Here is a 247-nt window from a genome sequence, read left to right as displayed (position 1 = left end):
CTGTTCAGAACTGGCCCTGCTGCTGGGTTGGAGCCAGTGGGCAGCGGCAGGCCTGCTGTTAAACACACACGTTCCCTCCTCCCTCCTCCCTCCCCCCTCCCCCTGGGGGCCACTTGGCCACTGACACTCGGCCCAGAGGCAGTGAGGGGTGGGGCTCTCCTCTAGCTAATGTTTCCAGGGATGAAGTTAAGGCATCTATTGCCCAAAATTCGTCCCCCAAGATTTGGTGATTTATATCCAGGGAAAG

The sequence above is a fragment of the Lipotes vexillifer genome, unplaced genomic scaffold (genome assembly GCF_000442215.2).
Source record: "Lipotes vexillifer unplaced genomic scaffold, Lipotes_vexillifer_v1.1 scaffold1691, whole genome shotgun sequence".
Taxonomy (NCBI): domain Eukaryota; kingdom Metazoa; phylum Chordata; class Mammalia; order Artiodactyla; family Lipotidae; genus Lipotes; species Lipotes vexillifer.
Note: the sequence above shows the minus strand (reverse complement) of the source record.